Source organism: Silene latifolia, chromosome X, assembly GCF_048544455.1.
Source record: "Silene latifolia isolate original U9 population chromosome X, ASM4854445v1, whole genome shotgun sequence".
Classification (NCBI taxonomy): Eukaryota; Viridiplantae; Streptophyta; class Magnoliopsida; order Caryophyllales; family Caryophyllaceae; genus Silene; species Silene latifolia.
The window spans coordinates 126,016,398-126,031,168 of NC_133537.1; positions in this window are offsets into that span (position 1 = coordinate 126,016,398).

The following is a 14,771-nucleotide window of genomic DNA, read 5'->3' on the forward strand; positions in this document are numbered from 1 at the left end:
ATTTCTTTCGAATTTCATTCAAAACTAAAGATAGCTTAGTTTCAAATCGTAATAGGAGGCCGGGAACATCAGGTCGTTCTCGGGTACACGACAGCGATGGAGCACTACGAGCAGCTGTCGGCGGAGGAGAGGGCCATGATCGAGCGCGGAGCGTTCGGTCTTTTGGTTCAGGTCTGGAGGGATATCGTGAAGAGGAAGTTGCGGGCTAACCTTAGCTTGGTCCGCGCTTTCTTGGACCGATTTTGGGACATGACGTCCACGTTTCAACTACCTTTTGGTGAGGTGGGTGTCACTCTGGAGGATTACGGCATGATTTCTGGTCTGCCGTGTGGGACCGAGGAGATGGTGTGGCCGGAGACTGCTATGAGGGCGGATTCGGCCGAGGCGAGGAGATTGATCTGCTGGAACTTGTCGCCGAAGGTCGTTGCGATCTGCGGGTTTGGTACCCAAGACTTACGTCCGAGACTACTTTAAGGGGAAGACCCGGCGCCGGTGACGATCGATGGGAGGGAGACAGCCTCCTCCTCCTTGTACAAACTGGTGAGCAGAGGGCCTGCCCGTGGCTTTGGTGGTTCCCTGTCTTCGATTTACCTCGGAGACAAGGGCGAGAGGCTATCGACAAAGCTCCTTCCCTTTCTTTTCGACCCGAGTTCCCTAGGGCGTTGGGACCGGGTTATCGCTGGTTTTGCGGTCCTCATCGCTTCATGAGGGCCATGGTTCGTCCGGAGTTGATGGAGAAGGGGACTTCTCCTGGCGCTGTCGGACCGGGACTACTGGTTGGAGGTATGAACTTTCCTTTAGACCAAAGTAAATTCCTTTCTTTATCAAATCACGAAAGATCGTCATTGATTATTCTTTTTATAGGCGTGGGTGTACTCTTACTTCCCGAGTCTCGCACCCAAGAGGACGGAGCCGTTGGAGAGGGCCTATCCCGTGGTGAGGGTTTGGGTCATGTGCCGGACGAAGAGCAAGCGTTCTTCTCACAATGTCTACCGGCGGGACGTGAACGCTCTTCAGCTGAGCAGCGTGAGTATCCCATTTGTATTCATTTACTCTTCTTATACTTTGCTTTTAGTTGGTCATAGGAATGATCTTTGCCTTTATATTGTCGCAGTGGGTGCCCAGACCTTGGGCGGAGTACGCAGGAGCACCTCCTTTCGTCGCTGAGGTCCTTCGACAACGAAACATACAAATGAAATAAATACAAAGAACTATGAATTACAATAATGAAAATTACAATAATTACAATGGAATAGGCGATTTATGTCGAAAATACCTTTAAAACGGATAATTTGAGAAAAAGAAATAAAAGAATAAAAGAAATAAAATAAATTAACTGAAGTGATAATACGATTAGTAGTCAATTATAGGTAAGCTTATTAAACTAGGTCAAGGCAGAAACAGAGTTCAGGGACAGAAATCATCCTGGAACAAAGAAGAGATCGCGCCCTCGGAAGAGGCGCAGCGATTCGGGTTCTGTTTCAAGGGTGAGTTCTCGGGAAGTTTAAGCGCAAATCGTTAATGTCGATTGGTAAATTTAATGATTGATTCAATTATTTACTCGGATGGAAGTGATTAATAGGTTAATTACATGTGAATGATGGTCATAAAAGCGATAAAACATGCATGAGACGGATGCAAACGGATTAATTACATGGAATTACGATGAAAATATTAATGAGTCCTCTATTGAAATAAGTCAATTAGGCTAAATATGACGGATATACAACGAATATGCGAATAAGCAGATGAAAACTATATCAATGACGAATTCCAGAAACTCAATATGAACAAATTGAATCTCTAAAATCCGGGTTTGAATTTAGTGACGAAAACCCGTAAATATTGGATTATTTGGGATTTAAGTCGGATTTGATGAATTAAATATGCGAAAGACGATGAATAATAATATACATGTGAATTATCAGTGACGATTATATCAAAGAATTAACGGACGAACAAATAACAAATAAAAAAGAAGCGAATTACAGAGGACGAGGAAGAAGAAAAGAAGCAGGAATCGGCGGCCCTCGAAGAGGCGCAGCAGAATCGCGCTCTTTCAAGAGGCGCAGCAGCGATTCTTTGCGTCTTTTCTCGACGTCATCTCACCGGAAATCCGTAAAAAGAGTTTTAAAGCACGGTTTTTAGAAATCGGTTTTAATGGTATTTTCGACGTAAACCTTACAATGGATTATACAATAATTAAAATACAATAAATAAATAAGGATTATACACCCTCAGACTTACATGTTGACGGAACGAGAAGGACTAAGATATCGATTAGTGATGCTCGACGCGAATGCAAAGAGAGTGCCCTCGTAAGAGGAAAACGATTGATTAATTAAGTTGATTGAGTGTAGTTGGTCAAATTTGTCGGTCATGCAACGGAGAGGCTGGTACCCGGAAAGATCCGAGCTTACGTGGTCGAAAGTTCAAGCACGTAGGCGCCAGTAAGTAAGAACAAAGTCTAGAATGCAAAGGGAGAAGAGAAGGGCGGACACTCGCGTGAGAAATATGAGGAGCGAAGGCTCCTATTTATACTAATCACACGGAGGGAATTAGGGTTTCGGAGACTCTTTGGTAGTAAATCTCGGAAAGATATGAAAAAGATACGTAAGACATGCAAAGAAGGGCCTGGGAAAAGGCGCAGCAGCCACTGCGTCTCTTGGAAGAGGCGCAAAGACGGCCTGTTGCGTCTATTCCCGTGGAGGTTTCCTCCGCTGAAGAAAGATTTCGCGTTTGAGTTATGGTAGGACGGAAATAATTCGATTATCTTATGAATATTACGGGGTATTATTTGCCAAAAGATAAAATTTATGAAATATGGAATAGAAATATCCGGAACATTCCGAATATTCGACTCGGGATTTAACAGATTATCGAAAATGGAGACGGTTTTTGACCCGGACTCGAATGTACTCTAATTATCGCCAAAACGACCGTATCGGGACGCAGATGACAACTAAGAGGTCGACATTTAATATTTGAGCAATCACTTGACGACAATCTTACGAACTGTCCCAAATCGTTCCGCGTATCAAACATGCGGCCCAATCATCACCGGGTGGTTTGCGGGAGGTGCAGAAATGAGGTATCTACAGAGCCCCCACTTTGACTGAGGCTTAGACAAGGCGAAAGTCAAAGTATAGCCATCAGGTCAATCGAAGATTACAACTTGACGACTATGGCGACGCGAGGCGGCTCAAGGGGTCCGAGCCAAGGACCTGTCGTCGGGAACATTTTAGAGTCCGTCGACTTATCGGGGAGGGTCGTTTAAAGTCCATTAGACTACGTAAGGAGGCTCGCCAACCATAAGAAGAGACCATACCCGAGATACCCCTGGGTGAAACGGATCAAGACGCTTCGGCAAAACTCTTTGGTCTGAGGATAACTTGGTGTCTGAAGACATTAGGGGTCACAGGGATACTGAAGAAACTTATTTCTCAAGATTCTTCCGGAGAATGACACCTTCGCCGAACTCCGTGAAGAATAAATATCGAAAGCAGCAGGACGTCGGTAGAAACTGCCGGGGAATCCGCTTGCGTCGGTCTCAAGCGAACTCTTGTAAAAACTTGAGGTTGAATCTGCTTGCGTCGGTCTCAAGCGAACTCTTGTTGGGAGATATATTGACGATTAGGAACATCTTGATCGTCATGGAAGGAATCTTGAGGGAGCAATACTGCAAAATACTGCTGCGCTGGGGACAAATATTTTGACGACTAGGAACATCTTGATCGTCATGGAAGAAATCTTGAGTGAGCAATACTGCAAAAATCGCTGCTACTGGGACAAATGTACAATAATATGCAACAGTCCGCTGCTGGTTGGTAAAATGCGGGCCGGAACGAAAGAAAATCGTTGAATGGGCCAAAAGAGAAAAAAAAGCATCGAGGAAGAGGCGCACCCAAGATGGGCCCACAAATAACGAACTTGTAACGAATTTTTGAAAATCCATGTGGAGGGAACCAAAGGAAGAGGCGCAGCAAGAGCTGCGTCTCTTGGAAGAGGCGCAGCGCCTGCTGCGTCTTTTCCCCAATTTGGCTTTCCTGCGTAAAAACGCGAAATCAGAGGGATTTGTGTCATTTGCATTCGAAACACAATTCACTCATTTCTCTCTCAAATCTTCACCATTTACACCAAGGTTTGATTCAAAAGCTTGCTTTAAATATGACTAATCGAGGTATGTGTTTTAATCTTGCATTAATCTTCTTCATTTGTCGAATTTTGAGCCGCGAAAATTAGGGTTTTCGACCCTTTTGATCGAAAATTTGGGGCTTTTTCCCCAAATGGTTTTGCCTTGCCAAATTGACACTAGAAATGGATAGTAGGTGATGTTAGGAACATAACCATGCATTTGTTTTGAATTTTCATCGAGTTTTGAGCCTTTGAATGAATTCGAGACGGTTTTACAGCTGAACCGTAATTTGCTTCGAAAATAGCCTTAGGATTGCCCATAGGCGATGAAATTTGATATTTGGGATCCTTGAATAATGGGTAAACTTCCCACCATATCGGAATTTTGGTTTGTGACAACTTTTCAGACACCTTTCTAGGGCATAATTGCCGTTATAACGAAATGTCGCCGATTTCCGACTCGAACCTTAACTAGGCTTCGAATGGACTTGACTCGACCCAATTTATCACATGAGTAATCGGGTTGGCGGGAACGTGGCCAAGGATGGCACGAGAGGAGCGCTTTAGGGCTTTGAAGGCTCGAAACCCCTTAACAAAGGCTTGTCGTCGTATGACGCGCCCGAATTTGCTTTAATGTTGCGGGTGATGAGGCTTCTACTTCGGGAGAGCTCCCATGGAGATAGACACTGCTGTTGTTGAGGAGGCTTTAGAGCGTGCCTTCACCGCCGCGGTGATGGTCGCTAGAGACGAGGCTCACGAGGAGGAGGTCGCCGAGGAGGAGGAGGCCCCGAGACGGGCCAACGTCGGGCGAGGAGGCCGTCCACCGAGAGGAGCTCTGCGTGGCCGAGACCCGGGAGAGTAGGCACCTTGTGTGGGCTGCAGAGGGTCACCTGTCCTACAGGACGGTGAAGAGCTTGGTAAATAAGAATTCACTACTCATTATTCATCCTCCTTCATTCTTTTTGTCCAAATTTCTTTCGAATTTCATTCAAAACTAAAGATAGCTTAGTTTCAAATCGTAATAGGAGGCCGGGAACATCAGGTCGTTCTCGGGTACACGACAGCGATGGAGCACTACGAGCAGCAGTCGGCGGAGGAGAGGGCCATGATCGAGCGCGGAGCGTTCGGTCCTTTGGTTCAGGTCTGGAGGGATATCGTGAAGAGGAAGTTGCGGGCTAACCTTAGCTTGGTCCGCGCTTTCTTGGACCGATTTTGGGACATGACGTCCACGTTTCAACTACCTTTTGGTGAGGTGGGTGTCACTCTGGAGGATTACGGCATGATTTCTGGTCTGCCGTGTGGGACCGAGGAGATGGTGTGGCCGGAGACTGCTATGAGGGCGGACTCGGCCGAGGCGAGGAGATTGATCGGCTGGAACTTGTCGCCGAAGGCTGTTGCAGTGCCGGGTTTGGTACCCAGTACTTACGTCCGAGACTACTTTGCGGGGAAGACCCCGGCGCTGGTGACGATCGATGGGAGGGAGACAGCCTCCTCCTCCTTGTACAAACTGAGCAGAGGGCTAAAGGGCTCGTGGCTTTGGTGGTTCCTGTCTTCGATTTACCTCGGAGACAAGGGCGAGAGGCTATCGACAAAGCTCCTTCCCTTTCTTTCTGACCTGAGTTCCCTAGGGCGTTGGGACTGGGTTACTGCTGGTTTTGCGGTCCTCATCTGCTTCATGAGGGCCATGGTTCGTCCGGAGTTGATGGAGAAGGGGACTTCTCCTGGCGCTGTCGGACCGGGACTACTGTTGGAGGTATGAACTTTCCTTTAGACCAAAGTAAATTCCTTTCTTTATCAAATCACGAAAGATCGTCATTGATTATTCTGTTTTATAGGCGTGGGTGTACTCTTACTTCCCGAGTCTCGCACCCAAGAGGACGGAGCCGTTGGAGAGGGCCTATCCCGTGGTGAGGGTTTGGGTCATGTGCCGGACGAAGAGCAAGCGTTCTTCTCACAATGTCTACCGGCGGGACGTGAACGCTCTTCAGCTGAGCAGCGTGAGTATCCCATTTGTATTCATTTACTCTTCTTATACTTTGCTTTTAGTTGGTCATAGGAATGATCTTTGCCTTTATATTGTCGCAGTGGGTGCCCAGACCTTGGGCGGAGTACGCAGGAGCACCTCCTTTCGTCGCTGAGGTCCTTCGACAACGAAACATACAAATGAAATAAATACAGTAACTATGAATTACAATAATGAAAATTACAATAATTACAATGGAATAGGCGATTTATGTCGAAAATACCTTTAAAACGGATAATTTGAGAAAAAGAAATAAAAGAATAAAAGAAATAAAATAAATTAACAGAAGTGATAATACGATTAGTAGTCAATTATAGGTAAGCTTATTAAACTAGGTCAAGGCAGAAACAGAGTTCAGGGACAGAAATCATCCTGGAAGAGGCGCAGCAGACGCGCCTCTCGGAAGAGGCGCAGCGATTCTTGGTTCGGTGTTCAAGGGTGAGTTCTGGCTGTGAAGCCGGAACTGCAAATCGTTAATGTCGATTGGTAAATTTAATGATTGATTCAATTATTTACTCGGATGGAAGTGATTAATAGGTTAATTACATGTGAATGATGGTCATAAAAGCGATAAAACATGCATGAGACGGATGCAAACGGATTAATTACATGGAATTACGATGAAAATATTAATGAGTCCTCTATTGAAATAAGTCAATTAGGCTAAATATGACGGATATACAACGAATATGCGAATAAGCAGATGAAAACTATATCAATGACGAATTCCAGAAACTCAATATGAACGAATTGAATCTCTAAAATCCGGGTTTGAATTTATTGACGAAAACCCGTAAATATTGGATTATTTGGGATTTAAGTCGGATTTGATGAATTAAATATGCGAAAGACGATGAATAATAATATACATGTGAATTATCAGTGACGATTATATCAAAGAATTAACGGACGGACAAATAACAAATAAAAAAGAAGCGAATTACAGAGGACGAGGAAGAAGAAAACAAGCAGGAACTGCGGCAGCCTCACGAAGAGGCGCAGCAGAATCGCGCTCTTTCAAGAGGCGGCGATTCTTTGCGTCTTTTCTCGACGTCTGTCTACTGGAAATCCGTAAAAAAGAGTTTTAAAGCACGGTTTTTAGAAATCGGTTTTAATGGTATTTTCGACGTAAACCTTACAATGGATTATACAATAATTAAAATACAATAAATAAATAAGGATTATACACCCTCAGACTTACATGTTGACGGAACGAGAAGGACTAAGATATCGATTAGTGATGCTCGACGCGAATGCAAAGAGAGTGCCCTCGTAAGAGGAAAACGATTGATTAATTAAGTTGATTGAGTGTAGTTGGTCAAATTTGTCGGTCATGCAACGGAGAGGCTGGTACCCGGAAAGATCCGAGCTTACGTGGTCGAAAGTTCAAGCACGTAGGCGCCAAAAAGTAAGAACAAAGTCTAGAATGCAAAGGCAGAAGAGAAGGGCGGACACTCGCGTGAGAAATATGAGGAGCGAAGGCTCCTATTTATACTAATCACACGGAGGGAATTAGGGTTTCGGAGACTCTTTGGTAGTAAATCTCGGAAAGATATGAAAAAGATACGTAAGACATGCCAAGAAGGGCCTGGGAAAAGGCGCAGCAGCCCATCGCGTCTCTTGGAAGAGGCGCAAAGACTGGGTCTGCGTCTATTCCCGTGAGGTTTCCTCCGCTGAAGAAAGATTTCGCGTTTGAGTTATGGTAGGACGGAAATAATTCGATTATCTTATGAATATTACGGGATATTATTTGCCAAAAGATAAAATTTATGAAATATGGAATAGAAATATCCGGAACATTCCGAATATTCGACTCGGGATTTAACAGATTTATCGAGAAAATGGAGACGGTTTTTGACCCGGACTCCGAATGTACTCTAATTACTGCCAAAACGACCGTATCGGGACGCAGATGACAACTAAGAGGTCGACATTTAATATTTGAGCAATCACTTGACGACAATCTTACGAACTATCCCAAATCGTTCCGCGTATCAAACATGCGGCCCAATCATCACCGGGTGGTTTGCGGGAGGTGCAGAAATGAGGTATCTACACTAATAACTCATGGGCTTGATAAATCTCGATCTTTTAATTCTCGTCTGAAGTAGCGGCTTGGTCGATCGACTGAGGTGACCGGTCGATCGACTGCTCTGAGCTGAACAGTAGCTTCTGGATCCCGTGGGATGGTCGATCGACTAAGGGTGCCAGTCGATCGACTGCTTTAGCTGGTACTTGACTTCTATAATCTCGTGGATTTATCTTTTGGGCCTTGAAATGCGCACCAAGCTCGTTCCTTAAGTGAACACTTCACGTTAAATGCAATTCATGATACTCGGGGACGGATTTAGCTTGATTTCCGTTGAATTCTTCACATTTCTGCAATAATGTACAAAAACACAAAAGTAGACGGAAATAGGGGAAATGGTAGCTTAAAATACATAAATGAGCTCTGAAATGCGTGTAAAATGAGGTGTAAAACATCATATAAATGACACGCATCATCTAACACATGGAATAGGTTACCAAGTGGTGTTAGTCCAGTGGTAGCTGGGTTAAACCTTGAAATTTGCAGAAATGCAGGAGTTGAGAGGTCCCGGGTTCGACTACCAGCTGGGGCGTTGATCACTTGGCCACTGCAGCCCCCGAAGAGGGTGGATGATATGGTCCACGTGGTGGTGCGGGAATGCATGGGCCCGGGGGGATTCAACCCCCTCGTCATAAAAAAAAACAAATGGAATAGGCACACGGAGCATCGGAGGCAATAGGAAACTAGAAGAACGCTTGTTATACACTTTCCTATCTCTTCTCCTTTACCCTTCCTTTTCTTTTTGAACATATTGCATGGAGGAGGGCGGGATTTCTTGATGAGGATGTTCCTTTTTTAAACTTGTTGGATATGTTTGTTGGTGTGCTGTTAGGTTTAGACATTGTTTTCATTAGAAATAGTTGTTGCATGCTAGTTAGAAAACATGTCATGATTGTATATACTTGCATTCACGTAACATGTACATATGTGTTTTAGGTGCATCTTGTACATATTGCATTCCGTTTGTAAATAAATGATGTAGAGAGTCCTAATGTGGAGGATGTTAGCCATCAATGATGATAATTGTCTAATACGTGTCTCTCCCCTCTTTATAGCTTGTGTCCTAGTGATAATTGTTCTTTTTGGGGAAGTGTGATAGACACCGAGTCTAGACCACCTTGTGATACATTGACAAAGCCTACACTTGACCTAGGGACGATACAACAACATAAAAGGTAAGGTTAGAGCCTCTTTTGGGCCGGCTCATTCATAACCGGCCCCATTTTAGGTTGTGAGTAGGTCTCCTTACGTAGGTTGCTATATCACAACACATAAGTGTAGCATTCGTTCCTTAATTTGTATAGATGGCTCCCTTTTTGTCCATGCATTTTGAAGCAATTGTGTTACGTATTTATAACCTCACATTGCCAAATAGACTCTTTTTTCGACCCTTTAGAAAAGGACTCTTATTTTGTCATCCCTTTGAGTCTTAACCTTTCAATTGGCAAGCCTACACAATCAAATACTTCTCATAAACAACTCTCTTGATCAAGAAGTTGTCATGTTTTTTGTAGTTGCGTGTACTTGGGGATTCGAGTCCTATTTTCATGAAAATTTGAGCTTACATTGCAAAAGTCGAAACATTAGTGTCAATTTGGTCAAGAATGTGTTGAATAAGAGGTTACATGAAAGAAGAAAAAGAAAATAGAAAAGAAGAAAAACGAAAAGAAAAAGAAAAGAACCAAGTGGTGTTAGTCCAGTGGTAGCCGGGTTAAACCTTGAAGCTTGCAGAAATGCAGAAGTTGAGAGGTCCCTGGTTCGACTACCAGCTAGGGAGATGATCACTTGGCCACTGCAGCCCCCGAAGGGGGTGGCTTACATGGTCCATGTGCTGGTGCGGTAATGCATGGGCCTGAGTGGACTCAACCCCCTCGTCATCAAAAAAGAAAAAAAAAGAAAAGAAATGTATTTTGTGAGAAGTTTGTGTTGAATAAAAATTAAACTACACCCCTCTTACATCAATAAAGGGGTGGAAAATTATTGGTGAATAAGGGCCAGATGATGTTTTTTTCCAAATGAGTAAAACTTTCAAAGATGTTATGTTTTGTGATTACTCATTTGTTGCGTTAAGTCGGGTTTTAAGTGGAAATTTTGATAACTTCTTGGCCGTTTAACTCCACATTTCCATAATGGTGCTTACACCAATCCACTTTTACCCATGTCCTTGGCCCCGTTACAATCTATCTTCTTCACTATGTATGTATCTACCATATTTTTGCATCTCTTGCTTGATATTAGGAATGAACATAACGTTAGATTGCGGGCATCCTTTTGCTAGTTGTAGTAGGTGAGTGATTTTATTCCATTTTGTACAATAATCACCCATTCTTAAATTGTGTGACGAGCGAAAATCGCGAGGAAATCATTTCCTTCGATCTCACATTGTCTTGGGCTAGTTAGTGTCGAATCTCGTGTCGGTTTTGTAAATCTTGTGCGTCAAGTTGCGTTTTACCTTTTTCCCCGACCTTGAATGTGTTTCTTAGTCTCTTTTTGTTATCACTTTTGACCACTTGAGCTATGATTAGGGGGTTGACACCAATAGGGACTCTGAGACGGTATTCTCCACTAGACTCTCTTGATTCGGCTTTGAAAACCCTGCTGGAATAAGGCAAATGGGTGTATTTTGATTGGTTCATTGCTAAGCATGATATAGTAGCTAAGTGCCTATTTGAACCAACACATTCTAGCAAGACCTCACTTACCTTGTAATAGGGCATTTCCTCTCATGAAGTGTCAAATTGTGAGTTGAAAGGGCTATGGGTGAAGCTAAACCCGGATTCGGATGTTATAATGAAGTGTCTTAGTCATGTGTCTATGTTAAGGGTCTTAGCAACGCTTAGATTACTTACTCGGGGACGAGTAAGGTTTAAGTGTGGGAAAGTTTGATGTGTGCTTATTTGGTAGCAATTTTCCCCTTCTTCCCTATGCATTTTGCCTCTAATTAAGACGATTTTTACATCTTTAGCTTGCATTTTACGCCTTTAGTCCCATGCTATGATTTTTCATCTCATCTTTCAGAATTTGAGGCAAAAGAGGATCAAGGAGGCAAACAAGGTAGCATATGAAGCTAGCATGAGGAAGAAGGGGGAAGAAAACAGAGAAGGACTCCCAGCCGGTCGGCTGGTAGCCGGTCCGGTCCACCGGCTGAGAGCCCCCCATGGAGTAGATGAAGATTTTTGAAGTAAAATTTACAGAAGGTTCCCCGCTGGTCAAGGACCGGCAGCTGGTTGATCGGCCCAGACTCACTTCTCCGCATTTTTATCTTCCCTTTCTTTGTTTAACCTAATTATGAGAATACTATTACCCTAGATCTGAAATTATTTCCTAACTAATATTAAGCTTTCCTTGATCAAACTTTAATCTTTTCTTAATTAAGCCTTAATTACTCTATAAATTAGTTTAGTTCTACTTTAGTTGGATTCTTTACATTTAGTATTTAGGTTATAATTCAAGATTTTGAAAGATTTCTTATATAATCAATCCAAAGTTGTACTCTTTCCATATTGTTGGTATAATTCACTTACTAATTTAATTTTGTTTTGGTTTGTTTATATTTCAATTTCATATTAATTGTTGTTTGAATTAACATGATGTTTGTTGCTATGTTTACATTGTCCTTTTCATTTGTTTACATGTTCCTTGTTAGTATGTGTGAGTAGTCTGTTGTAGGGTTTTAGGGGGATCTTGAGTAGGGGTTTGGATTATGATATTGGGTTGTTAAAATATGGTTTTGAGTAAACTATTTGGTCTTTATACACTTGCATGATGTGTCTAATTTATATATGATTTCACTCCCTATTTTAGCCCGGTTTTTTTTATTATTGCACTTTTATTAGTGTATTTGTGAGCTAATTCCGTGTTCTAGGTGTCTTTGCTTGTATTCATTATATTTTGTAGGAAATGAAGCATTCGGTACCTTTTTCCCCGTCAAATTAGCAAACACTTAAGTTCACGAGGCTAAAAGAAACAAGACTTGACCATGGAGGTGCGTTTTGGGAAATTCCGAACAAAGAAATCCCGAGCATGAAGAAACTAACATGGGTTGATGCACAAGTAAAGAAATGAAAATGAGGCCCAAATAAAGTCCAAATGATCAAGTAGAGTTGAAGCTTAAGATTCCAAATTGTGCTTTAAGTCGGAAGAATTAAGGAACATTAAGATGAGCTTTGGATACCATTTGCTAATTAATCAAGTATTAAACGCAATAAAGCTGGATTACTGCGTCCCCGATCGGGGTGGGTTTGTGACCCTCCCTTTATGAATTTTACGTTTCACCCTTTATTCCTATATAAAGGGTGCTTAATCCGTCATTAGGGCATATCTTTCATATATCTTTTCATACTCTTAAGCACGCAATACTCTAGTTTTCAGAATAGTTTACATTTCCTTTAAGACTTTCCTTGTTATAAACAATTTCCTTTAAGCATTTCAAGTTATCAATTCAAGCTTTCCATTCATGTTATTTGGGTTTCTCATTTGTGTTCTTTCTTATTTAAGTTCTATTTCCTTGTTACGTTAATTTCATTACTAGCTTTACTTTCTTAATTCACTCGTCATTTCCATTTTGTTATTAGATTGTTGCATTTTATTATCTAGTCATTGCCATCATAGTTTATTCATAGCATTTTCATATTTACATTTCATTTCATCATAGGTAATTTACTAATCACATGTTATATCATTCCTTAGTTATTTTATAAGGTATTGTTTCTAATATTTATGTTATCATCATTTAGCATATTACTAATTCTCAATTATTCATTTAGTTATAATTCTTTTAACATCATGTTTATCATATCATATCTTATTAGTGTAGTTCTCAATATGAGTGAGTAGTTAGTTCATTTTGTCTAGGGAACAGGAAAGCCATGCAAAATTAGTATTTGTAATTATTGAATTAGGACGTTATAATATCGTTTAATAGTTTCAATCACATGCTTGTATTATTTGTTAGTCTTTGATAATTAATCACTATCTTTTAATAAATTTGTTAATTCACTTTTATAAGTAGAGAGGCACGAAATTGAATTAGACTAAACATGTTTTAGTAGACCGATCTAGTCATAATCGAGAGCGCGCTAGAACCCGTTCTATAGTTGACAATAAGGCCCAGAGGTGGTTGTCATTAGACCAAAACAATTAACGTTATTATCAATTCCTAGTTTAACATGAGCATTTACATATTTGCATGTGTGACCCGACTCCCCTAGACTCTTTTATCATTATTAATTTACATCATTTTATCACAAGGTTACCAACCAAACCCAACAAACAATCGTAACCGACCTAGATATTATTTTACTCATAGCGATTCACTACGCAACTCTCGTCTCCTTGTGTTTAACCCCTACTTTACTACATTCATTTGTTAGCCAAGTCTAGGGTAATTTTTTTAGGTGTGTGATAGCCTATCAATGCACATGTAGTGTTTGATGAATTACTTGTGTGAAAACTCAAGTCTTTCATTGTTGTATGCTTGATATTTCTTTACATGAGAATGCAAAAGGATGTTTGATAGTATGTTTGTGAAGGATTAAGACACAAAGTGAAAATTTTGTGTTTGACTTTAGGAAAGACTAAGTAATCATATATTTTATTAAAGCTTGAAGAGTCTATTGATCCAAAATACTCAAGAGGGGGGGGGGGTGAATTGAGGATTTAAAACTTTTTAAAGCTTTTTCGATTATGCGTATGTAATTGATTATTTAAAGTTTATTGATTAAACTTTAACTAATCAACTAATGAAAGTAAACGGAATAAACGAAACAAACGAAAGAACGAAGAGACACACGGTTTTTGAAGTGGTTCATTTTCACAAGTCGAAACCTACGTCCACTATTCTCGATTAATAAATTTAGTACCTTTCTACGGATTACAAATTTACTAACCCAACTCGTACAACTAACTCTAGCTGTAACTCAATGAGTACCGTTAAATACTCGAGTAACTAACTTATGCTAATAAGAAAGCACTAATGATTCTAACAAAGGTTCACGTTAATGAACAAGCTAAGAAATCAACTAAGCACTATTATCTTATAACGATAAAAGAAGAACAAGTATGCGAGTTTTAAAACACACGACCTTTCAAAATAACAAAACAGTTTTTCTTTGAAAACACACGGTTTGCTTTGTAAAGTTGAAATCAATTTTTTTTGCTTAAGGTCTCTCTATTAGATGTTGTAAATAGCAAAGTATTTATAGGGAAGGAAGGAGTAGGCTACACGGTTTTGCACAAACCATAATAGCCGAAATAATAAGATATAAAAACAAATCATATCTTCTTATTATAATCTATTCAAATATTATCTTTACTATAAATTCTAAGATCATGATAAGATTTCCTAAAACAAGAATATCTTTTATCATAAACAAATATATTAAGTAAGATGTATAAGATATGTAAAGATATTATTATAGAATAAAATCTTTACCTAATATATCCTAGGTAACACGAGATGTCACGGCTCATATGCCTCGTGACTCGTGCAAACCCTAGCCTTAACATATGATTTAGAATTTAGGT